Source organism: Carcharodon carcharias, chromosome 15, assembly GCF_017639515.1.
Source record: "Carcharodon carcharias isolate sCarCar2 chromosome 15, sCarCar2.pri, whole genome shotgun sequence".
Taxonomy (NCBI): Eukaryota; Metazoa; Chordata; class Chondrichthyes; order Lamniformes; family Lamnidae; genus Carcharodon; species Carcharodon carcharias.
This window is the reverse complement of record NC_054481.1, coordinates 121,307,021-121,333,397: the sequence shown is the minus strand read 5'-3', so window position 1 is coordinate 121,333,397 and position 26,377 is coordinate 121,307,021. Positions and strand designations below refer to the sequence as shown.

General features: G+C 45.7%; 1 protein-coding gene across 1 annotated transcript in view; it reads left to right on the top strand.

The window, feature by feature from the left end:
• Nucleotides 1-399: 399 nt before the first annotated feature.
• The window catches only part of LOC121288687 (probable G-protein coupled receptor 153), a 174,962-nt gene continuing 148,984 nt past the window's right edge, over nucleotides 400-26,377 (top strand). Inside the window, exon 1 of the mRNA XM_041207422.1 lies at nucleotides 400-419. The gene's annotated coding sequence lies outside the window, so the exon portion shown is untranslated. The remainder of the gene's footprint in view (nucleotides 420-26,377) is intronic.

The following is a 26,377-nucleotide window of genomic DNA, read 5'->3' as shown; positions in this document are numbered from 1 at the left end:
AGGTTTCACTGTGAACCAATTTTATTAAACCTTGTTCCTGATCCACCATCTTTAGTTTCAGAAGTCCAAGGATTGAGACCAGACAAACTGCTTCAGGTCTCATTGTGAGCCCAACAAACAAATGTATTAATCATGTAACCAACATGTAATTTAAAAATTGAAATGTACAAAGGCATGGCAAAATATATGTAGTTGGATGTAAACTTTTGAATCTATTCCAGTGAAACTGGTGCGAATGTAATACAAGTCGGGACACCTGCCCCCTGATTTCTAGAAATCAGACAGGTTCTGATGAGCAGATAGGCAGCGATTCTAAGGTGGTGTTTTCTTAATTTCAGTAAAGCGCATACACCAAAGGAATGTGCCACGTGTCAGCCTACTCCAGCAGTCTGTGTACTGTTTGAGGAATGAAGTATAAGGTAGGTCACCTTTCTTTGCTTGGTCTAATTGAATTGAGGCAACTACATGTACATTTCATGTCACAGAAGCTGAACCTAAGTAAATATCCGTTTTACAAAAAAACTATCACGACTGGTCTCTATCACGTGTTTTAATTTATTTTCATGTAGTGTGGAAACAGATATCTCAGAGGGTTATAGGGCTAGAGGAGATTACAGAGGGGTGAGACCATGGAGTTGACTAAAATGAACAGGTCGATCAATGCTGCACTAAAATCATAGAGGCAGGAATGTGGTGTATTTATGTTATGTAGTTGTGCCAAATTATTGCCGACTGGGGCTGGCGTGGCTGGGTGATTACGGTGGTGTAGTGGTTTTGCCGCCGAACTAGTAATCCAGAGACCCTGGGGGACCCGGCTTTGAATCCCACCACGGCAGATGGTGAAATTTGAATTCAACAAAAATCTGGAATTAAAAATCTGATGATGACCATGAAACCATTGTTGATTATTGTAAAAACCCACCTGGTTCACGAATGTCCTTCAGGTTAGGAAATCTGCCATGCTGACCTGGTTGGGCCTACATGTGACTCCAGACCCACAGCAGTGTGGTTGACTCTTCAATGCCCTCTGAAATGGAAGCCACTGGGTTGTATCAAACTGCTATGAGGTCTAAACGGAATGAAACCGGACGGACCACCCGGCATCTACCTAGGTGCCGGAAATGACAACGGCAATCGCAACCCTGTCAACCCTGCAAAGTCCTCCTTACTAATATCTGGGCGCTAGTACCAAAATTTGGAGAGCTATCTCACAGACTAGTCAAGCAACAGCCTGACATAGTCAGCTTCACAGAATCATACCTTACAGACAATGTCCCAGACACCACCATCACCATCCCTGGGTATGTCCTGTCCCACCGACAGGATAGTCCCAGCAGAGGTGGTAGCACAGTGGTATAAAGTCAGGAGGGAGTTGGCCTGGGAGTCCTCAACATCAACTCCAGGACCCACGAAGTCTCATGATGTCATGTCAGGTGTGGGTAAGGAAACCTCCTGCTGATTACCACATACCGCGCCCCCCCCACACCCGCCACAGCCTATGAATCTGTGTTCCTCCATGTTGAACACTACTTGGAGGAAACACTGAGGGTGGCCAGGGCACAGAATATACTCTGGGTGGGGTTTTCAATGTCCATCACCAAGACTGGCTTGATAGCACCACTACAGGCTGACTGAGTCCTAAAGGACATAGCTGCTAGACTGGGTCTGCGGCAGGTGGTGAGGGAACCACCAAGAAGGATAAACATACTTGACCTATCCTCACCAACCTGCCTGCCGCAAATGCATCTGTCCATGACAGTATCAGTAGGAGTGACCATCGCACAGTCCTTGTGGAGACAAAGTCCCATCTTCACATTGAGGATACTCTCCATCATGTTGTGTGGCACTACAATGGTTTAAGTGAGATAGATTCCGAACAGATCTAGTGACTCAACACTGGGCAACCATGAGGCGCTGTGGGCCATCAGCAGCAGCAGAACTGTACTCAAACACAATCTGTAACCTGGCATATCCCCCACTCTACCATTACCACCAAGCCAGGGGATCAACCCTGGTTCAATGAAGAGTGCAGGAGGACATGCCAGGAGCAGCACCAGACATACCTAAAAATGAGGTGTCAACCTGGTGAAGTTACAACACTGGGCTACTTGTGTGTCAAACAGCTTAGGTAGCAAGTGACAGAGCTAAGCGATTTCACAACCAATGGATCAAATCCCAACTCTGCAGTCCTGCCACATCCAGTTGTGAATGTTGGTGGATGATTAAACAACTCACTGGAGGAGGAGGCACCATAAATATCCCCATCCTCAATGGTGGGGGAGCCCAGCACATCAGTGTAAAAGATAAGGCTGAAACATTTGCAACAATCTTCAGCCAGAAGTGCCGAGCGGATGTCCATCTCGGCCTCCACCAAAGGTCCCCAGCATCACAAATGCCAGTCTTCAGCCAATTCGATTCACTCCATGTGATATCAAGAAACGGCTGAAGGCACAGGTTACTGCAAAGGCTATGGGCCCTGAAAATATTCCGGCAATAGGACTGAAGATCTGTGCTCCAGAATCTGCCACGTCCCTAGCCAAGCTGTTCTTGTACAGCTACAATACTGGCATCTACCCAACTATGTGGAAAATTGCCCAGGTATGCCCTGTACACAAAAAACAAGACAAATCCAACCTGGCCAATTACCACCCCATCAGTCTATTCTCAATCATCAGTAAAGTAATGGAAGGGGTCATCAACAGTACCATCGAATGGCACTTGTTTAACAATAACCTGCTCATTGACGCTCATTTTGGGTTCCGCCAGGATTACTCAGCTCCTGAATTCAATACAGCTTTGGTTCAAACATGGACAAAAGAGCTGAATTCCAGAGGTGAGGCAGAGTGACTGCCCTTGACATCAGGGCATCATTTAACTGAGTGTGGCACGAAGGAACCCTGGCAAAATTGGGATCAATGGGAATCCGGGGGGGAAACCTCTGCTGTTTAGAGTCATACTTAGCACAAAGGAAGATGGTTGTGGTTGTTGGAGATCAATCATCCCAGTTCCAGGTCTTCACTTCAGGAGACCATCAGGGTAGTGTCCTAGGTCCAACCATCTTCAGCTGCTTCACCAATGACCTTCCTTCTATCTTAAGGTCAAAGGTGGGGATGTTCGCTGATATTGCACAATATTCAGTACCATTTGCAACTCCTCAGATACTGAAGCAGTCCATGTCCAAATGCAGCAAGTCCTGGACAATATCCAGGCTTGGGCTGACATGTGGCAAGTAAAATTCATGCCACAGAAGTGCCAGGCAATGACTATCTCCTACAGGAGAGAATCTAACCATTACTATTGCTGAATCCCACACTATCAACAGCCTGGGGGTACCATTGACCAGATATTGAACTGGACCTGCCATGTAAATACTGTAGCTGCAAGAGCAGGTCAGAGGCCAGGAATCCTGTGGTGAGTAACTCACTTTCTGACTCCCCAAGACCTGTTCATTGTCTACAAGACACAAGTCAGGGGTGTGATGGAATACTCTCCACTTGCTTGGATGAGTGCAGCTCCAACAACAGTTAAGAAGCTTGACATCATCCAGGGCAAAGCAGCCTGCTTGATTGGGACCCCATCCACCACCTTAAACATTCACTCCCTCCACCACCGACACACAGTGGCAGCAGTGTGTACCATCTGCAAGATGCATTGCAGGAACGCACCAAGGCTGCTTAGACAGCACCTTCCAAACCCATGACCACTACCACGTACAAGGACAAGGGCAGCAGATAAATGGGAACACCACCATCTGGAGGTTCCCCTCCAGGAAACTCACCACCCTGACTTGGAAATATATCACCGTTCCTTCACTGTTGCTGAGTCAAAATCCTGGAACTCCCTCCCTAACAGCACTGTGGGTGTACCTACCCCACATGGACTGCAGCGGTACAAGGAAACAGCTCATCGCCACCTTCTCAAGGGCAATTAGGGATGGGCATTAAATGCTGGCCTAGCCAGCGACACTCATAGAACAAAGAACAAAGAACAAAGAAAAGTACAGCACAGGAACAGGCCCTTCGGCCGTCCAAGCCTGCACCGATCATATTGCCTGTCAACAAAACGTTTTGCACTTCCGGGGTCCGTAACCCTCTATTCCCATCCTATTCATGTATTTGTCAAGCTGCCTCTTAAACACCACTATCGTACCTGCTTCCACCACCTCCTCTGGCATCGAATTCCAGACACTCACTAACCTCTGCGTAAAAAACTTACCCCAGACCTCTCCTCTATAGTTTTACTCCTCTCCCCTTAAATCAATGTCCCCTAGTAATTGACTCTTCCACCCTGGGAAAAAGCTTCTGACTATCTACTCTGTCCATGCCACTCATAATTTTGTGAACTTCTATCAAGTCGCCCCTCAATCTCCATCACTCTAGTGAGAACAATCCGAGTTTCTCCAACCTCTCCTCATAGCTAATAACCTCCAGACCAGGCAGCATCCTGGTAAACCTCCTCTGCACCCTCTCCAACGCCTCCATATCCTTCTGGTATTGTGGCAACCAGAATTGCACGCAATATTCCAAGTGTGGCCTAACCAAGGTTCTATAGAGCTGCAGCATGACTTCCCAGTTTTTATACTCAGTACCCCTGCCAATGAAGGCAAGCATGCCATATGCCTTCCTGACTACCTTATCCACCTGCATTGCCACTTTCAGTGACCTGTGGACCTGTACACCCAGATCCCTCTGCCCGTCGATGCACTTAAGGGTTCTGCCATTTACTGTATAAGTCCTGCCTGTATTAGACCTTCCAAAATGCATTACCTCGCATTTGTCCAGATTAAACTCCATCTGCCATTTCTCTGCCCAAGTCTCTAACCGATCTATATCCTGTTGTATCCTTTGACAGTCCTCTTCACTATCTGCAACTCCTCCAACCTTAGTGTCGTCTGCAAAGTTACTAATTAGCCCAGTTACATTTTCCTCCAAATCATTTATGTATACTACAAACAGCAAAGGTCCCAGCACTGATCCCTGCAGAACTCCACTAGTCACAGCTCTCCATTCAGAAAAGCACTCTTCCACTGCTACCCTCTGTCTTCCATGACCAAGCCAATTCTGTATCCATCTTGCCAGTTCACCTCTGATCCCATATGACTTTACCTTCTGTACCAGTCTGCCATGAGGGACCTTGTTAAAGGCCTTACTGAAATCCATGTATATAACATCCACTGCCCTTCCTTCATCGATCATCTTTGTCACTTCCTCGAAAAACTCGATCAAGTTAATGAGACACGACCTCCCCTTCACAAAACCATGCTGCCTCTCACTAATACGCCCATTTGCTTCCAAATGGTAGTAAATCCTGTCACGAAGAATCTTCTCCAATAATTTCCCTACCACTGACGTAAGGCTCACCGGCCTGTAATTTCCTGGATTATCCCTGCTACCCTTCTTAAACAATGGAACAACATTGGCCATTCTCCAGTCCTCTGGGACCTCACCCGTAGCCAGTGAGAATACAAAGATTTCTGTCAAGGCCCCAGCAATCTCCTCCCTTGCCTCCCTCAGTACTCTGGGATAAATCCCATCTGGCCCTGGGAACTTATCCACCTTAATATTCTTCAAGATGCCTAACACCTCCTCTTTTTTGATCTCAATATGATCCAGGCTATCTACACACTCTTCCCTAGACAAATCGACCGCTAACTCCTTCTCTTTGGTGAATACTGATGAGAAATATTCATTTAGTATCTCTTCCATTTCTTCTGGCTCCACACACAGATTCCCACCTCTGTCCCTGAATGGGCCTACCCTTTCCTTGGCTACCCTCTTGCTTTTTACATATGGATAAAAGGCCTTGGGATTTTCCTTAATCCTGGTTGCCAGTGACTTTACATGACCCCTTTTAGCCCTCCTGACTCCTTGCTTAAGTTTCTTCCTACTTTCTTTATATTCTCCACGGGCTTCATCTGTTCCCAGCCTTCTAGCCCTTACCAATGCTTCCCTTTTCTTTTTGTCTAATCTCACAATATCCTTCGTTATCCAAGGTTCCTGAAACTTGCCATGTTTATCCTAGCAGGAACATGCCGTTCCTGAATTCTTATCAACTGACGTTTGAAAGCCCCCCACATGCCAGTTTTTGATTTGCCCTCAAACATCCGCCTCCAGTCTAGATTCCTCAGTTCCTGCCTATTGTTATAATTAGCCTTCCCCCAATTAAGTACCTTAATCCGAGGACTCCTGTTATCCTTATCCACCAGTACCTTGAAACTTTCTGAATTATGGTCACTTTTCCCAAAATGCTCCCCTATTGAAACTTCGACCACTTGGCCGGGTTCATTCCCTAATACCAGGTCCGGTATTGACCCTTCCCTAGTTGGACGATTTACATATTGTCTCAGGAAGCCCTCCTGGATGCACCTTACAAATTCTGCACCATTCAAACCCCTAGCACTAAGTGATTCCCAGTCAATATAGGGAAAATTAAAATCACCCATCACAACAATCCTATTGCTTTTACACCTTTCCAAAATCTGCCTACATAACTGTTCCTCAATCTCCCGCCGGCAATTGGGAGGCCTTTAGTAAACCCCCAACATTGTGACTGCACCCTTCCTATTCCGGATCTCTACCCATATTGCCTCGCTGCATGAGCCCACCGAGGTGTCCTCCTGTCATACTGCTGTGACATTCCCCTTAACCAGCAGTGCAACTCCCCCACCTCTTCTATATCTCTCTCTATCCTGCCTGAAACATCTAAATCCTGGAACGTTTATCTGCCAATCCTGTCCATCCTTCAACCAAGTCACTGTAATAGCAATAACATCATAGTCCAAGTACTAATCCAAGCTCTAAGCTCAACTGCCTTGCCTGTTATACTTCATTCATGTCACATGAATGAATAAAAAAAATTATCCTATGATTTTCCTTACTTTGTTTGTTAAAAACATATAAAGTGCCAGGGCCTAAGGAAGAAAACAGCACCATGCTCTCTCACACGTAGCAGAGAAGACAAGAACAATCAAGAACAGTGTTAGATTTGACCCGAGGTGAGCTTTCGACCACATATCCACACCTTTGACTACTTCCACCTCATAATATCATCCATCTCCACCCTTGCCTCAGTTCATCTCTTGGTTGGCCTCCCACATTCTGTCCTTCATTAACTTGAGGTCATCCAAAACTCTTCTGCCTGTGTCTTAGCTCGTGCCAAGTACCATTCATTCATCACCCCTGTGCTTGCTGAGCTACGTTGGCTCCCAGTTAACCAATGCCTCCATTTTAAAATTCTGATCCTTGTTTTCAAATACCACCATGGTCTCACCCCTCTCTATCTCTGTAACCTTCTCTGGCCCTAGAACCCTCTGAGATATCTGTGCTCTCCAATTATGGATTCTTGAGCATTCTCAATTTTAATCACTCCACCATTGGTGGTCATGTTTTCAGCTGCCAAAGCCCTAAAATCTGGAATTCCCTCCCTAACCCACTCTGTCTCCTACCCCCCTTTCCTCCTCTAAAATACTCCTTAAGACCTACATCTTTGATCAAGCATTTGTTCATCTGCCCTAACATCAAATTTTATTTGACAATACTCCTGTGAAGCACCTTGGGATGCTATATAAATACAGGATGTTTTGGCGTGGGTTTTAACAGCCTGTATGTTACGTACCTAGGACAAGAAATGTCATCAGGTCCATTCAGTCTCACCCCAATATTTTGTCAGACTCATCTCCATATATCTACCCTTCTCCTCCAATCATGGCCAGGTCAGGTATCTTCTGTCAAAAACACCAAAGCCTTCAATGTAAAGTAAAGGTGAAATTCTAAAGGGGGTGCAGGAACAGAGAGATCTGGGGGTTCTTGAGCAAATTGACATAGGGAGTGACAAAGTGTTGGCAGGCTTAAAAGTGGACAACTCTCCAGGTTCAGATGATTTGTGTCCCAGACTGCTGAGGGAGGCAAGGGAGGAGATCGCAGGGGCTCTGACCCAAATTTTTAATTCCTATCTGGCCACAGGGTCGGTACCAGAGGACTGGAGAACAGCTAATGTGGTTCTGCTATTTAAAAAGGGTTGTAGAGATAAGCCAGGGAACTACAGGCCAGTGAGTCTCATGTCAGTGGTAGGGAAACTATTGGAGAAAATCCTGAAGGAGAGTATCTATCTCCAGTTGGAGAGGCAAGGTTTGATCAGGGATAGTCAGCATGGCTTTGTCAGAGGGAGGTCATGCCTAACAAATTTGATTGACTTTTTTGAGGAGGTGACCAGGTGTGTAGATGAGGGGAGTGCAGTTGATGTAGTTTATATGGATTTCAGCAAAGCCTTTGACAATGTCCCACATGGGAGACTTATAAAGAAGGCAAATGCACATGGGATACAGGGTAATTTGATAAGGTGGATTCAAAATTGGCTTAGTTGTAGGAGGTAGAGGGTGATGATAGAAGGATGCTTTAGTGACTGGAAGCCAGTGTCCAGTGGCGTACCACAGGGATCTGTGCTGGGTCCCCTATTATTCATCATTTATATAAACGACATAGATGACTATGTGGGGGGTAGGATTAGTAAGTTTGCGGATGACACAAAGATTGGCCGGGTGGTTAACAGTGAGTTATTAGTGTCTTGGGCTACAGGAAGATATAGATGGGATGGTTAAATGTGCAGATAAGTGGCAGATGGAATTTAACCCTGAAAAATGTGAGGTGATACACTTTGGAAGGAGTAATTTGACAAGGAAGTATTCGATGAACAGCATGACACTAGGAAGTTCTGAGGAATAAAGGGACCTTGGCGTTTGTGTCCATAGATCTCTGAAGGCGGAGGGGCATGTTAGTGGGGTGGTGAAAAAGGCATTTGGGACACTTGCCTTTATCAATCGAGGCATAGATTACAATAGTAGGGAGGTCATGTTGGAGTTGTATAGAACCTTGGTGAAGCCACAGCTGGAGTACTGTTCTGGTCCCCACATTATAGGAAGGGTGTGAATGCACTGGAGGGGGTGCAGAGGAGTTTCACCAGGATGTTGCCTGGGATGAAACATTTAAGTTATGAAGAGAGGTTGAATAGACTTGAGTTGATTTCGTTGGAGCAGAGAAGACTGAGGGGCAACCTGATCGAGGTGTACAAGATTATGAGGGGCATGGACAGGGTGGATAGGGAACAGCTGTTCCCCTTAGTTGAAGGGTCAGTCAAGAGGGGAAATAAGTTCAAGCTGAGAGGCAGGAGGTTTAGGGGAGATGTGAGGAAAAACTTTTTTACCCAGAGGGTGGTGACGGTCTGGAATGCGCTGCCTGGGAGGGTGGTGGAGGCAGGTTGCCTCACATCCTTTAAAAAGTACCTGGATGAGCACCTGGCACATCATATCATTCAAGGCTTTGGGCCAAGTGCTGGTAAATGGGATTAGGTAAGTAGGTCAGGTGTTTTTCACATGTTGGTACCGACTCGGGCCGAAGGGCCTCTTCTGCACTGTGTGATTCTGTGATTTTGTATGTGCACAAAGCACTGGAAGTGAAAGGTGAGGTTCAGAAAGTGGTCAAAGCAGCATGTGGGATCCTGGGCTTTATTTAATAGAGGCATTGAGTACAAAAGTAAGAAAGTTATGATGAGCCTAAATAAAACACTGGTTTGGCCTCATTTGTAGTATTGTAGTATTATTCATGGCACTGCACTTCAAGAAGGATGTGAAGGCCTTAGAAGCTTTAACACAAAAAAGTGCCATCAACTTTTTGCTAACTTTCCCACTCAAGTGATTCCTCCAGGAAACCTTTACAAGAATGGGGATGAGGGACTCCAGTTAAGTAGATAGACTGGAGATGTGGGATTGTTCTCCTTAGAAAAGGGGAAGGTTGAGAGGAGATTAAAGATCATGAGGGGCCTAGACAAGAGTATACAGGGATAAACTGTTCCCATTGACAGAAGGGTCAAGAACCAAACGACACAGATTTAAGATGAGCAAAAGAATCAACAGTGACATGAGGAAAAATAAATTTGCATGGTGAGTGGTTAGGACCTAGAATGCACTGGCTGAGAGTGTGATGGAGGCAGATTCAATTTGGGCTTTCTGGATAAGCACTTGAGAGAGAAAATTTGGAGGGAAAGGGCGCAGTAGTGGGACTAGCTGAGTTGCTTTTCCAGAGAGGCAACATGGAGACAATGGCTTGAATGGCTTCCTTCTGTTCTATAACCATTCTATGATTTCATGAGCCCAGTTTTGTACTAAATAATCAAATCAAATTCATTGTAGGTGGAAGGGTAGCTAAAAGAAGGTGACGAGTTCTATATTTTTGAGGCCCTAAAAAAGCTGAGTTAGCACAGGAGTCAGTGGTAAAAATTTTGAGTTTGAGTTACGTTTTTAATTGTACTTAAAGTGACTTTGAAGTTCAGGAATATTTCAGGTTTGAGCAGGTTTTTGTCAATGGCTTGAGTTTTGTTATAAACACACTGGCTTCAGGAGCCCAAGTGAGCTTGTCATGATCAGACCATATGAGTGTAATATGAATAAAACATAACATGCAGTCTATTGGATTATAGAAAAGATAATTTCTCCTCTTTGTGGAGCTGTTTAATGAAGTTTGAATAACACACCCTTTAGTATATGGAATTAGTGAAGTGGTGCTTGCTCAATGTGGTGATGTTAAATGAGGTTTGAATAATTTATTTGTCAGTGCATACTGAAAAGATGCTTTCTCAAAGACAATATTCAGTGACAAGAAAAGTTCAAATATATGAGGTGACATGGACTCAACAATAATGGGAAGCTGCTGTAAAAAAAACACAATAGATGTATGATTGTACAATCCCGACAAATAATAATTGTGTTATTTTAGAAATTGTCAGGTTTATTCCAAGGAATCTTATTGCAGAATTGATCCATTTAATGAATCCTTTCACCAGGCTTAAATCTTCAGTGCATTGTGGTAAACCTGCTTCCCGCACAGCAAGAACTCTTGGTGCCCATGGCAACAGAGAGCCCTGTTGCAACAGGGGTCTATCTCCACAGCAACAGTGAGGCCTATTGCAGTGGGGGTCCAGCAGGTATTAATAGGGCATTAGCTCATCAAACATTTACTGAAATAAAACATAGAATGTCGAGTCACGTATCACAAGATTCTTGAATCCCAATGTACAGATTCTTGACTGTAAGACAAATGATAAATCTCCATAACTTCATTCACAATAAAATGTTTATAATCTGAGTACAAAATGATTCACCTTAATTTATGTCATAATCTATTTAACTACTCTTAAGTAATTAAAATTGCTGAAAGTAAACAAAGTTTTACTGCTATTTATTACTGAACCTCTGAGCAAGTAAGTAATTAGAACTAAACGTACAACAGACTAACAGCACATTGCTTTGGTAACATTCTTGTTAATTTTGAAGTGAATTTTTGAATTGACTTAAATTTAAAACAATACACTCCAGTCAAATTTTAAATGACAAGAGTTTTAGGACATTTTAGGTACTGCTTTTTTCTCGGTTTTATTTTTCCGTCCAGCTTTGTCCCCTTGTCTGCTGAAGAAGTCAGATCTTTCTGGGGTAAAGGTTTACAGGTCCTAACTGCTTTCTACTGGCTCACCCAAGATGCCGTTCATCATTCATGGGCCCAGATTGGCAGGCTATTGGACAGTGAGATAACAGTGAGCTTGATCCCATGGCCATCTACCGTTCACACACATAGACTTTGCTGCTGAGGTCACTGGGATACAATCAGGAGCAATAACTCTAGCTGATTGTCTCCTCTTTACTTGGGAATGTCAAGGCCATTTGGAGCACCTCCACCATAAGAATTTCCAGCATCCACAGTTTTTTGTTTTTATCTCTGTGTTTAATTGACTGCCACTCCGCTTCAAGAAATGCCTACCTTGAAGAAGTACTGCTCCTCCTTCCGACAAGATTTCCATATCTCTCTTTGGCCTTGTTCACCTTCATTGCTTTCCATTTCTCTCCAGGTGTTTGACAAGGTGTTTACTAAAACCTGCTTTCACAGCCATATCTCCTTTCTCAGTGACTGTCTCCGTCTCTGACTTACCCCACATGGATTTCAACTGAAATTCCATCCCTCTTGTTTCGAACCCACCCAGGATTACAGGTATCTCCGGGACATAAAACGTTTCTCAGACTGCTGTTCCCGTCGCATTCTGAGATCCACACTCAGTGCCATGCGCCGCCATATGAACACACTCGACCTCTCCCTCCAGCAGCACCGCCGTACCCTTTTTCAAAGCTGCGCATGCCCCCAGTTTCATTTTATTCTTCGTCTCATCCAACGCCTCAACAAGAAACTTTTTCTCTTTCTCTCAAGTGCTAAGGAACGCAAGCTCCAACAACTCATCGACACCAACACCCATCTAGGACCCTCCACTCCTGCCTGTCCCTCCGTCCCCACCCCATCGTCCGATCCCAGCCCTGGCCGTGTATTCACTATACCCCCTGACCTTCCCCTCTCCAACGCTGAACGTTCAGTGCTCAGCAAAGGACTTAGTTTCATACCCTTACGCCCTCATCTCAATGAATTTCGGGCTTGGCACGATGCTGAACTCTTCTTCCGCCGTCTTCGTCTCCGTGCTCACTTCTTTGGGCAGGAGTCCTCTCCCCGTTCAACAGATCCTTTTACCCACCTCCAATATTCTCCCTCCACCTTGACCCCTCCCTCTGGATTCTTACCTTCTCTTGATCTTTTCATTGAGAATTGTCGGCGCGACATTAGTCGTCTCAATTTCTCTGCTCCTCTCACCCATTCTAATCTGTCTCTCTCTGAACTTATTGCACTCCGTTCTCTCAGGTCCAACTCCAACATTGTCATCAAACCTGCTGACAAGGGTGGTGCTTTTGTTGTCTGGCGCACTGACCTCTAATTCGCGGAGGCTGAGCGTCAACTCGCAGACACTTCCTCCTACCTCTCCCTGGACCATGACCCTACCACTGAACATCAAGCCATTGTTTCCAGGACTGTCACTGACCTCATCTCCTCTGGAGATCTTCCTCCCACAGCTTCCAACCTGATAGTCGCCCAACCTCGGACGGCCCGCTTCTACCTCCTACCCAAAATCCACAAACAGAACTGTTCCGGCAGACCGATCGTGTCAGCCTGTTCCTGCCCCACAGAACTTATTTCTCGCTATCTTGACTCCCTTCTCTCTCCGCTTGTCCAGTCCCTTCCCACCTACATCCGTGATTCCTCTGACACCTTACTTCACATCAAAAATTTCCAGTTCCCTGGCCCCAACCTCTTCCTCTTCACCATGGACGTCCAATCCCTCTACACCTCCATCCCCCACCAGGGTGGTCTGAGGACCCTTAGCTTCTTCCTCGAACAGAGGCCCGAACAATCCCCATCCACCACTACTTTCCTCCGTCTGGCTGAACTTGTTCTCACACTGAACAACTTCTCCTTCAACTCCTCTCACTTCCTCCAAATAAAAGGTGTGGCTATGGGTACCCGCATGGGCCCCAGCTATGCCTGTCTCTTTATGGGGTATGTGGAACATTCCCTGTTCCAGTCCTATTCCGGCCCCCTCCCACAATTCTTTCTCCGGTACATCGATGATTACTTCGGTGCTGCTTCATGCTCTTGTTGGGACCTGGAAAAATGTATTAATTTTGCTTCCAATCTCCACCCCTCCATCATTTTCACATGGTCCATCTCTGACACTTCCCTTCCCTTCCTTGACCTCTCTGTCTCAATTTCTGGTGATAGACTGTCCACCAATATCCATTACAAGCCTACCAACTCCCACAGCTACCTCGACTACAGCTCCTCACACCCCGCTTCCTGTAAGGACTCCATCCCATTCTCTCAGTTCCTTCGCCTCCGTCGCATCTGTTCCGATGATGCTACCTTCAAAAACAGTTCCTCTGACATGTCCTCCTTCTTCCTTAACCGAGGTTTTCCACCCATGGTAGTTGACAGGGCCCTCAACCGTGTCTGGCCCATCTCCCGCGCATCCGCCCTCACGCCTTCTCCTCCCTCCCAGAAACATGATAGGGTCCCCCTTGTCCTCACTTATCACCCCACCAGCCTCCGCATTCAAAGGATCATCCTCCGCCATTTCCGCCAACTCCAGCATGATGCCACCACCAAACACATTTTCCCTTCATCCCCCCTGGCGGCATTCCGTAGGGATCGCTCCCTCCGGGACACCCTGGTCCACTCCTCCATCACCCCCTACTCCTCAACCCCCACCTATGGCACCTCCCCATGCAAACGCAAAAGATGCAACACCTGCCCCTTCACTTCCTCTCTCCTCACTGTCCAAGGGCCCAAACACTCCTTTCAAGTGAAGCAGCATTTCACTTGCATTTCCCCTAACTTAGTCTACTGCATTCGTTGCTCCCAATGCGGTCTCCTCTATATTGGAGAGACCAAACGTAAACTGGGCGACTGCTTTGCAGAACACCTGCGGCGTGTCCACAAGAAAGACTCAAACCTCCCTGTCGCTTGCCATTTTAACACTCCAACCTGCTGTCTTGTCCACATGTCTGTCCTTGGCATGCTTTATTGTCCCAGTGAAGCCCAACGCAAACTGGAGGAACAGCACCTCATCTTCCAACTAGGCACTTTACAGCCTTCCGGACTGAATATTGAATTCAACAACTTTAGATCTTGAACTCCCTCCTGCATCCCCACTCCCTTTCTGTTTCGTACCCCTTCCTTTTGTTTTTTCCAATAATTTATATAGATTTTTCTATTCCCTCCTATTTCCATTATTTTTAAATCTTTTATGCCCTGTTAGCCTTTCCACCACACCCCCACTAGAGCTGTACATTGAGTGTCCCGCCATCCATTCTTAATGAGCACATTTGTTTAGATAATATCACCACCTTCAACACCTTTTTGTTCTTTTGTTTGTGACATCTTTTGATTATCTGCTCCTATCACTGCTTGCTTGTCCCTACAACCACTCCCCCACACCCCCCCACTTCTCTCCCCACCCCCCACCTTAAACCAGCTTATATTTGACCCCTCTCCTAATATTCACTCAGTTCTGTTGAAGGGTCATGAGGACTCGAAACGTCAACTCTTTCCTTCTCCGCCGATGCTGCCAGACCTGCTGAGTTTTTCCAGGTAATTCTGTTTTTGTTCCACCATAAGGTGTGTGGCCGTGTGAGGGACCAATGAGATTCTGGTTGTGAGTCAGTCACATGCAGAAAACCATATTATATAAGATAAATGGTGATGCAGCGACTGGGGACAGGGTTAACGATATGAATTTGTTGAACTCAGTGCTGGGTCCAGAAGCCTATAATGTGCTTAAATAAAGGATGTGTTATTCCTCTAGCTTACATTGAGCTTCTTTGGAACAGTGTAGGAGGTCGAGGTCAGAATGAGAGTTGGATGGAGAAATAAAACAACAGCTAACCAGAAGCTCAGAACCGTGCTTGTGGACTGAACAGAGATGTTCTGAAAAACGGTCACCCAATTTTCATTTAGTCTCCCCAATGTAGAGGAGACAGCATCCTGGGCAGTGAATACGGAATGACATTGTTTAGCCATAAAGCTTAACAGGTCATGCTAACCCAAATGATCAAGAAAAGCAAAAAGTACAGCAGATTTGAAAGTGGCAGGGGAATTTTTTTCTTATTATCTAGAGAAGAATATATGACAGGCCAAGGCCAATCGTGCAGGGCACCAGCATGAATGAAAAGGGCAGGAGAAAATATGAGGTAAGTTTTAGCATCAGTAATTCATGGAAAAGAGTGACGTAAATAATTGAATCACTTCCCTAGTAAGGCTCATTCCCTTTAAAAACTTGCATTATCTAATGCTGTACAAAAATAAGGTATGAGCAAGAATCCTACACATCATCTTTACACTGTCATACGTAAACGTGTTTACCAATTTGCTAAGAAATACTTCTGATGAAGCGTCAAACCGTTTAATAAGTGCTGCAGTAATTTGAAGAGCCTGTTACCATTTACTAGGCTTGGAAAACAAGTCTATAGATTGAAGTCAATGAAACTCATTGTGTGCTTTGATAAACAAGGTCCTGTTTGTTTGTTCACAAGGAATGCCAGCTAATGCAGTTTGTTGGCACTGTGGCATCTGCTATTCTTGGGTTAATATATTTTTTATATAACATGTGCTTGCAGAATTTTTGCCATAGTTTCGAGGATAACAGCACATAATTCTTTCAAAACAAAGAAAAATGATTATGTGATGGTCTATACTGCAGTCCATATTGAATGGTGATTGTACTCCAATCAATACAGGCTTGAGTTACTGAAGCCTGTGCTACTAAATACTTTCCTCAACTTTCAAAGTATGTACCTGTCTCCAGAAATGGATTACTGTAAAGTTATTGATATTCTCACAGTTAATTATAGAAACAATAGAATTAAAAGCATTCAGACTATTCTCAGGGCCAAAAGCTGTATTTTAATATGTTGGTGTTGTATAATGAATTCTTTCATCAGTGCTTGCTACTTGGCATGTATAGTTTAAATTGTTTCTTAATTCCGTATTTAGAACTGGCATTGTAGATGCTTTAGAAATGATTCGCAATATTGTTCTAAGATGCACAGAATAGAAAGATTTGAATGTTGTTCTAATTCTGAGAGAACTGATCTTAGCTAAAGGGGAGAAAGTCTAGATGCGCTACAGTTGGTTTTGGCACATCTGGGCTAACAAAGGGAAAAATTGACCAGCAATCCTGCTCCTAACTGCTCACTTGAATGGGAAAGCAGATGTGTGGTGTTAGGTGAAAATGCTATAAGGCTCAGCCACGATGCCCATGAATAAGCTGCTGGTCGAAGCTTGCACATGCAATATGGCCGTTTGTGAGAGATGTTGGAAGAATGTGGACATCTGTGAAATTTACTTTGGCAAAAGCAAGCACCTTCTGGAATGCTGGAGATAAATTGAAAAGAAGATAAGGAATTGTGGAGTTGAGGGGATGGATGAAGTGTTTCGTGATGCCCTGGCCCTTATGTTGGAGCAGGCTTTATAGACCTCCTTTCCTGCCCATCAATTTAGTATGTTGATGAAAGGGTTTCTTCTGGTTAAATATAATCCTAAAGGCTGGAAATGGTTCAGTGGCTGTTCTTTAACGTCTTGTCCAAGTGACCATTCTTCACGTGTCAGTTAGGCAATGAGTATCAGCAGGTTAATTCACAACATGGGGCATCTCAGTCAAACCCAATCATGCCCTTGCCCAGGAAACTATGTACATGAACTTAGCTATTGAGGTCACTTGATACTGCTCAAGAGCCAGAGTCCCGGCACAGGAGCCGGAGTTAATGTCTTGAACAGGTAAGGAGAGAAAACTGAGTGGCAGGAAATCTGTGCGGTACGACTAACAGAATTAGCTCCTGAACACTTTTAGTTCCAATTTGACTCCAATAACACAACAATTGGAGATCTGATGTACTCTATCAGTTTAGGTTTGCAAGTGGCACTTTCATTTCTGAGTCAAGTTGCAGATTCAGACCTACTCCAGGAGCACATAGCCTAAGTTGGCACTTTAGTGCACTAAGAGAGGTTGGTAACTGTCATCCTTTGAGTGAGTTGTTAACTGGACTTGCTGTTGAGCTGGGTATAAAAGATCTTGTGAAGATGAGCAGAGAGTAGCCCCATTGTTAGGCAGAATCTGTGGTATAGAGTTAACGTTTCAGGTCCATGGCCTTCCATCAGGGCTAGTTTATCAACTCACCAGTTCTGGTGAAAGATTATCAAACTGAAATGTTATCTCCAGGTGGAATTTAATGCCCTCCTTCGAGGCAAGTTTGATGGTGGGAGGGTGGCAGGCAGAGATCCTGGTATAATATTCTTGGTCTTGTTGTGCTAACACAAAATACTTACAGAGTCTGCTGAGGTAAGAGAAACACTAAGTTCATCAAGGAACAATTTACTATGGTGTGACAGACCAGGGGGGGATTAATTTAAACAGCCCTGATTCTTCACTCACTACCCTTCCGTAAACAGAAAGGTGTTTTTGATCTCTGATTTCCCCTTTATAAGTGGTGGCATGTTTTCCCCAGCCCTTCAGTTTGGAATGATCCAATCCTCTATTAATAACCCCACAGCAAACTCGAGATGAGGTAAAGTAAGAGAGTTGGTTTATCTTACACATACACAGAATGCAGGAATGAGATTTCACAACATGTGCCCCTTTTTGCACTCATGCAATAAAAGGGGGATATGGGAAAGAAAGTGATACAGGGCAAGACCATGATAAAAATAAGAGTTATGGTTTCACGTGAGTCCAGAGTCCAGACTCAAAAGTCGAGTGGCATATTTCTTCTGAGGTTAGCAGGCTGAAACTGTTGCAGGGTGATTCTACTTTCCAGAAGTGAGGACTACCACGATGGAAGGAGGCACATAGAGATGAATTAGTCTTGAAGGCACAGATACAGAAGTTCCAATGTTCCAGTAGTTCAGAGTGCAGATGAGGGTCGGGAAATGTACTTGGACAGAGCTCTTTCTGCTGCTACCCATTAGATGAAATGATGGTAGACTGCCTGGGTTCGGTTCCACACAGCAATAATACAGGTTGTAGCAGCTTGGGGAGGTCATGTGACATACCTCCCATTTCTTCTCCTGGGTTTTGTTCAAAGGATGTATTTTCCCAGATCTGGAATTTTGAGGTGTTTAATAGAGGAATTAGGCTCTCTTTTGTCCTTTGCAGACATACTGTCTCCGTTGGCCGGAGCTCTACCTTATAAATGCAAAGGGGATTGCTACATTTCTTTGGAATTTGATTGTCGGCATCACAGAGGGCATTAGCACCTCTTTAAAGGTAACAAGGTCCCTGCTGGTTTCTGAAGGCTAGAATTTCATCTTGTATGAGTCATGACTAGTCAAGGTAAAGCCTTGTCCATTTTTAACATAAAAATAATTTTATAAAGTAGCCAGATTGATATATATATATATTCTAGCCAGATACGCCTCCCTCGATGGAGAAAAATGAAATGAATTCCATTTCATTTCTTTTTTTTTTAATGTGGTCAGAGATGGAAGAATAGGAAGGGGAGAAGTATACAGGCATTCCCTCATTCATGCTGGCACATCAGGCGCACTGTTAGCAGGGGAAACTGGCAGTTCCCTGCTGCTTGGGGAAGATGATTTGGTGGTAGAGTTCTGACTTCCTTCTGTTGGGGGTCAGGCATTCCAACCTCCTGATTAAGTATCTTTGAAAGGGTCTCGGGGTTTTACAGGGCGAGTAGCACTCAGGGGGTGAGTATTGGTCAAGCTGCTCTGGGTGATCCGAAGTGGAAGGCTGGACATTTCACTCTGTGGGTGCCAGGCCCTGGGATCATAGGACTGAACTGCTCTTGTCCAGCCTAGCTCCTGCCTATCCACTTTGGTAACCTGTGGGCCCAGGTGTTCAAACCCAGAGACTGGGGTTCAGCTGAGGGTCAGGAGGATCGGGCGTTTTAAAGGGGACTTGACATCTTTAGAGAATTCCGGTTCAAAGTTTGGCTTGGTCGCTAGCACAAATGGAGAGTTCCAGCTTCTGATGCTAGGTGCTTTTGGTTGGCACAGCAACAGGCGGACAGTTGGCCCCTGAACTTGGCCAGTCATTCGGGGTTGGGATGACAGGAAGATGGCCTTCTGGCAGGGGCCTCTCCCACATCCATACTGGATATGGCTACAGGGCTGTAGCCTGTTGAGGGGTTATGGATCATTTTAAAGGGATTGGTTAACTCTGGCTGGTCCTCTTGCAATTCTGCATCAATGGTGGTTGGGGGGGGTGGAGGGGGCCGTGTGTGCATTCCAAGCTGGTTGGGGTCCATCTGCTGGTCAGTTGCAGGTTAGGTGCAGTGTCTTTTGGGACACTACTGCCCTCTGAGGGACGATCAGTTCTTGCTGTACCTCCGGGTGGCTTATCAACTGGATAAAGCATCACCCTCTTGCTGGGCCAATTTGGGAACTTTTCTGCTCCACGTTTAAATCGCTGTAAAGTGGTCAGCGAAATCAATCGCTGGCTTCCTGACCAGGGCCTTTGGCTTTGGAGGGGGCACTCTCCTAACATGTTCCATGTCCCCTGGAACACCACTGCCCTCGAGTGGTGGTGCAGCTCCAGCTACCTTCCCTGGAGGCTTTGCGAGTGGGGGAGGCATCTCCCTTCCTATTTGCTTATTGGTTTGGGGACCCCCTTTGTCCAGATTTAATGTTGGAAAGAAGTTTCTGCCAGCCCTACTTCAGGCAAGTCCTTAATCTTTTCCTTTCTGGGCTTAATAACCTTAGTTCTTTCAGGCTCTTTGGCTATGAGGGGCATCTCCCTCACCACTTCTTTCCCTGCTTTAGGACTTCTCTGGTCCTTATTTAATTTGGGGATAGTTGGGGAATCTATTTTAGGTTCGAGGGGTCTTCTCTGGGCCCCATTTAATTCTACTGGTCTGGCTTCGGCCTTCCTACCTTCAAGCAGCTCTCGCTCGAGGTCTATGGATGCTGACCCACCCTTTTGGGCCTCTGGACTTTCTCCTGCTTTCTGCCCTTCTGCACATTTCTGCTGCTGGGTCTTGGCCTCTTTTCTTTCACTGGCTAGCACCTGACTGCCAGCCAAACCGTTTCCAAGGAGGAAATCGATTCCTGCTACTGGTAGCTTAGGGACAATTCTGATTGTAACAGGGCCTGAAACAAGGTCACACTCTAGGTGAACCTTATGGAGGGGTGCAACACCGATCCTTCTCCCACTCCACCGATCAGTGCTTTGGCCTTTAGGGCGTAGCTTTAAGATTCCCTGTAACATTGAGGACTGAGTGGCCCTTGTGTCCCAGAGCAGTACCACAGACTTGCTCACCTTTATGGGCCGGGTAAGTGGGAATATCGTTCCTGAAGGGATGAAACTCCATAAGCTCTCCGGGAATTTGTCTGGCTCAGACACACAGTGCCACACCCGCCAATGGGTAAGTTTCTGTAGCGAAAGGCTCTGCTGCACTACCCATCGGGGGAATACTCATGTGAAGCCCTGCTAGGCCAACTGGTTTATCTTGCAGTCTCCAGCATTGGGGCCTGGAATGGCCTATCTTGTTGAAATGAGAACACACCAGCCTCCAGAGCGCTCCTTCTGGGATGTAAGGGCACTTCTCGCACTCTCTTTTGTGTTTTCTTTTCTGGGTGGGGGGGGTCCTTTCCTATCTAGATTGTCCTGTTTCTCTTTCCATTGCTCATGGGTATAGTTTATGGGTGAGGTCATAGCTGTCTTTTGTGACTGCAGTGAGGATTCTCTGCTCCTCTAGGTGTATTCATAGGTTGGAGGGTAGGCAATTTTTGAATTCTTCCAACAGTATGAACTCACACAGCTCCTTTTAGGTGTGTGAGATTCTTAGGGATCTTATCCATCAGTCGAACTCGATGTAGGTTTGGGTTGGCTTCTTCCGAGCATTCTGGAATTGCTGATGGTGTGCCTCTGGGACTAACTTGTAGGGAATTAGGATGCAGCCTTAGTCTGCTCATAATTTAGGGACAACTCAGAAGGCAGCATGGAGTAAACCTCTTGGGCTCTCTCTGACAGCTGCCCTTGAATTAAAAATGTCCAGGTCTCAGAGGGCCATTTTAGCTCTCCTTCTATTTTCTTAAAGGTGGTTAAAAAAAAAACTCCATATCACTCTCTTCAAATTTGGGAACCAATCTCGCATACTTGAAGGCCTCAGAGAGTGGTTCCAGGTTAGGCTGATAGGGGATAATGCTGGTTAGACAGAGATTTCCCCCTGCAGCAGCTAGTTGTCTGCTCTCTCTCTCCCTTTGAGCTGCTAGCTCCATTTCCAATTTTCGGAGCTGGAATTCTCTTCCCTTTGCTTGTTCCCTTGCTCTCTTTTCCCACTCTTTATCTCTTTCCCTCTCCTTAAATCCTAGCTCCAATTTAAGCTTTTCCAGCTCGAACTTGGCTAGGGGAGGGGTTTTAGAGTCATGTTTGAGCTCTTCATCTGATTGCTCTACTGGTAACGTCAGATCCAGATGTTCTACCAATGCCAGGATTAGTTTGTTTCTTTTGATTTTGCTGGGCAATTTGAACTGTATCTACTTAGCTTTCAACTGATTTGTGCTAAGGGCTGCTAAAGATTCCCTGTTTAATTCCTTTTGCTGAACAAACATTTGGGTATCAAATGTTGCAATTTTCTTACTATTAGGACAAGGAATTTGCTGTAGTAAAATTATTTGTCTTAAAATTAGCTTCAACCACCAAATTATCCCTCTTTTGGCTTCCAGTTGACTCTTTTATCTCTAATTTGGCTCATTTCTTAACTTGGACTCAGGTCAAAGTCAAATTGGTTCAATCCCGGATGAGCCCCCAGTTTCTGGAGAGGGATTAATTTAAACAGCCCTAATTTCTCCACTTACTACCTGTCCATAAACAGAAAGATGTTTTTGATCTCTGAATTCCTTTGTCTTTGCATCAAACCTCATCATTTCCAGTCTAAATAGTTGCACTCGTGGAGGCATTTCTGCTAACTCCTTCGAATTTAAGAGTGTCACTAAGGGTCTGTGGTCTGTCTCTATCTTGAAGTGGAGACCAAGTTCATATAAACTTTTCCGAAGCCCATGTTGCGGCTACTGCTTCTTTCCCTATCACTACAATTCTCTGTTTAGTCTCTGTCAGTGAACGGGATGTCTAGTGGACTGGTCTATGCTTTCTATTTGTTTAAATCTAAAGGAGTACAGCTCCCAGTCCTGTAGAAGATGCATCTGAAGCAGTGATAGTGGGTAGCTCTGGGTCATAGTGAACTAAAATATCAGGTGATATCAGCATCTCCATGATTTTCTCAAAAGACCTTTGCTGTGCTTCCTCCCAGCACCATGTAATGTCCTGTCGTAACAGCTGAAGTAGCGGCTCATTGATGACAGCTAGGTTGGGTAAGAACTTTCCTACTTGGTTTGCCATCCTTATGAATCCTGGAGCTCAGTCACGTTGCGTGGAGCTGAAAACTCCTTGACTGCTCTTGGCTTCTGTGGATCAACTCTGAAACTGGATGTAACCACAATATGCCCAAGGAACATGACAGTAGACAGTGCGAGTTTACACTTGTTGTTGAGTGTAAGTCCTGCCTCCTGTAGGCATGGCAGCACAGCTCGCAGGTTCTTTATGAGTGGATCCATGGATCAGGACATCATCCATGTGACATACGATTCCACCCAATCCTTCTAGCATATTTGATGTTGTCCACTAAAAGATTTCTGGCCCTGATGTCATTCCAAAGGGCTATCTGTTGAAATGAAATCTCCCAAATGGCAACTTAGACTCTTCATCAAGGGATAGTTGCCAAAAACCCTATTTACCTCTAGCTTTGCAAAGATTGGGCTCTTTCCCAATGTTGCCTGACTCTTGTCCACAGACGACATAGGACGTACTTCACATTGAACCGTTAGGTTCAGGTTCAATAGATCCATTGGGTTTTGTGAGTGCGACCATCTCGAGCACCAGCTTGTTGGTTCTGTCACAGGTAAAATAACCCTTTGCTGCAAAATAGAGTCAATTTTCTTCTTTATTTTTGGAAAGAGTGAATGAAGAAGTTTTCTAGGTATAAACAGACACATTGGCCTGAATTTTGCCCTTTGACAGGCGCGTGCGATCAGCGGGCCTGGCGGCAGTCGGAAATAGACCACCAACCGCAATCAGCCCCTTACTGTGATTTCAGGCTGGCTGGCCTGTTAACGGCCAGTGTGAAATGCATGCTTAACAGCCCAGTGCTGCTGGGGTGGGGGCAGGAAGAGGGCGGGCGATGATGCCACCGTGGGCACAGGTGAACATTGCACGAGAGCTCCCTGAAGGTAGACAGCTGCCTCAGGGAGCTGCAGACCTTCGAATGATTAAATAAAGGTTTAAAAAGCTGCCAAAAAAATGTCCATGCATCACAATCAAGCACCTGTAAATATACCTCATTAAAATGCTGTCCACGGATTTTTATTTTTATTTCTTTTCATAGCGGAGATTTCATCCCGCCCTTGGACAAGTTTTGATGAAAAATGCAAAGGCCGCCTGGCCGATTCACAAGTCCGCCGACCGTAATGTTCAACAGGCCACAAAATATGGAGACAGTTGGCTTAATTGCCCTCTTAATCGTCAGCGGGCGCGCTTCCGACTTTTGCACACGCTTGCCGAGTGAAACATCGCACAATGACGTCGGGAGGCTCGCCCGGCGATTTTAGGCCCGATTGGGTCAGGCGCGCGCCTATCTGCGCACCCATTGGCCCATTGGCTTCGTTTCAGGGCACCAGCCAGAATTTTCCAGCCCCTCACACTGGCGGGATTTTCTGGTCCTGCCAATGTGAACAGAGATCTCAATGGCTCACTGGCCCCGCCAATGTAGTGGGGGGTGGGGTGGGGTGGGGTAGTTGGTGGGGGTGTGGGGGAGGGTGGGGCGCAGGAAAATTCCGGCCATAGCTTCAGCTTTTCCAGTCCTGTGAACAGCTGTGGAAATTCAGCTCTGAGATTTTTAGGCTGATCTTCACGACTTTCTAGTTCCTCTACTCTGCAAACCAGATGTAATTTGATACAAGTTTTCCTGCTTCGGGGTGAACAACTCTCGTTCAGGATCACATATAGGACAGAATTTTTAGGTCAGCATGTGGGCATGTGCCCAACCCAATCGGGCACGAGATGATATCAGGCGAGCGCCCTGACATCATCCTGCGTTCAAGCAATATTTCGGTCAGTGGGAGCACACGGAAGTCAGGAGCATGCCCGCCGACAATTAAGAGGCCAATTTGTATAATTAAAGTTGTAATTGTCTCCGATTTTTCATGGTCTGTTCAACCTTACAGTTGGTGGACAGGCAAATCGGCCAGATGGACTTTGCATTTTTCATTAAACCTCATCCAAGGGAGGGATGGGGTTTCCGTTATTAAATTTAAAAAAAATAAAAACGTATGGACAGAATTTTTTTATCATGTATATCTTCAGGTGACTGATTGTGATGCTTGGATATTGTTTTCCAGATTTTAGAAGTTTTATTTATTGGTTATAAAGTCTTCGGCTCCCTGAGGCAGTTCTCTGCCTTCAGGGAGCTTTCGTTCAGCGCTCGCCTGTGCCCATGCTGACGTCAGCGCCGCCCTCCACCCCCCCCCCCCCCCCCCCCCCCCCCCCCACCGACCCTGGCAGTGCTGAGCATTTCAGTGGGTGCTTCACACTGCCTGGCTGTGAATTCGTTAAGTCCAGGGTGGGAAGGCTTGAGAACGGCCTCGCTAGGAGGGAACTCTGCAAAGCAAATCCTGTTAGGCTCCCCGGTGCTGGGGGATCGGGGGCGGTGTCCCTTGTTCAAATGCACGCAGTGCCTGATTGATTGACGTGGCATTAGAAAGATGGCGGGGTTGGGAGGGGGGTGGGGTCTGCTGGAAGCCACCTCCCTGCCCCTGCTGCTGATCCCCCTCCCCATCCTACCATCACTCACCTGTGGCCTCGGTCTCTCTGCGGTACAGGGCCTCGGGTGGGCGCATTACGGGCAGCAGCCATCACCCCGAGCAATGCACAGCTGTTGGCCCCCGATTGGCCGGCAGCACTTGGGGGCAGGATTTCTACCTCTAGGGTCCTTGTTCCCGGGGAAGGCCCACTGCTGCCCAGTTAAGTGCCTGATTGGCTCTTAATTCAGTGGGCCTTCCCAAAAGGAGGCAACGCGGGGCTCTGAGACCTCATTCGCCACCATTAAGTACTGCCCTCTGTTTCTCTCTCCGTAGATCTGCTGAGTATTTCCAAAACTTTATGTTTTTATTTCAGATTTCCAGCATCCAGCAGTATTTTGTATTTGTGGTTATCCCATTATCTTGACTCCCATCTCAACCAATATTGTCAAAAAGCAGGTAAGCTGGTAATTTGGAATCATTTTTTGGAATCATGCTGTGTCTTATCATTCTCACTGACATAACAACTGTGACTTGAGGGTAAATCATGTCCTGGATGTTCCTAAAAAAATGTGATAAGACATCAGATAAGTGTAAATCTTTCCTTTTTACTTTGAGTGATGCTATTGTGAATTTGTACTTATTGACCCTGAGTAGAATTTATTTATTCTGACCAAGCACAGAGTGTGAATGTCCTTATTCCAATTATTTTCATGCGAAGTACAAGTTACTTTGAAGCAAAGAATATCACCTCCTGTTGTGATGCATGTTGATGAAGAATGTGATTTAAATGCCTTTGGGTTTACTGTTCTGCAAACCAATATTGCAGCCCATGCATTGGTTACTGTCAATCACCCTCAAGTGCTGTATGTGGCATCCTCATTTAGGGCAGTGGTGCATGCAGGGTACCCTCATTCAGGGCGTACTCTTCCCACAGTGTGCCATGATTCAGGACATTAATAGTGTCTGCTGGACTCTGGCAAGAAATCTCACCCCTCCTGATTTCCGGTAGTGGAGCAGAAGAGTCAGAATTCCATTCAAATCATTAGGTTTAACATAATCAAAACTGAATGCAAAGTGTGAACCCAGGGCCTGAATGAGTACCAGAGGATTCACCCACATCTAGCATCCATCAACCCACAAAACCTCAACTTCCT